The sequence below is a fragment of the Penaeus monodon genome, chromosome 25 (genome assembly GCF_015228065.2).
Source record: "Penaeus monodon isolate SGIC_2016 chromosome 25, NSTDA_Pmon_1, whole genome shotgun sequence".
Classification (NCBI taxonomy): Eukaryota; Metazoa; Arthropoda; class Malacostraca; order Decapoda; family Penaeidae; genus Penaeus; species Penaeus monodon.
In genome coordinates, this window is record NC_051410.1 from 38,269,361 (window position 1) to 38,269,584 (window position 224).

Below are 224 nucleotides of genomic sequence, written 5' to 3' on the forward strand. Positions count from 1 at the left end.
GACCAGGCAGCGTTCAAAATAAAAGGTCTTTACCAAAAGTATGATAACTTACAAGGATGTAAATGAACATACTCCACCACATTATGTATGCTATGAAGAAACTTTTGTTAAGCTCCATCAACTTTTGACACAAAACTGTAGCAAACTTTCGCGAGACTTTATTTTCGCTCCTAAACCTTAATTAACCCATTCTTTGCTGGAATTCGCGTCGTCCGTGGGTTTAT

At 37.5% G+C, this 224-nt stretch overlaps 1 protein-coding gene across 1 annotated transcript in view; it reads right to left on the minus strand.

Annotated features, from left to right (window-relative positions):
* The window catches only part of LOC119589226, a gene marked incomplete at its 5' end in the record, with an annotated part of 73,080 nt that overhangs the window by 18,012 nt on the left and 54,844 nt on the right, over window positions 1-224 (minus strand).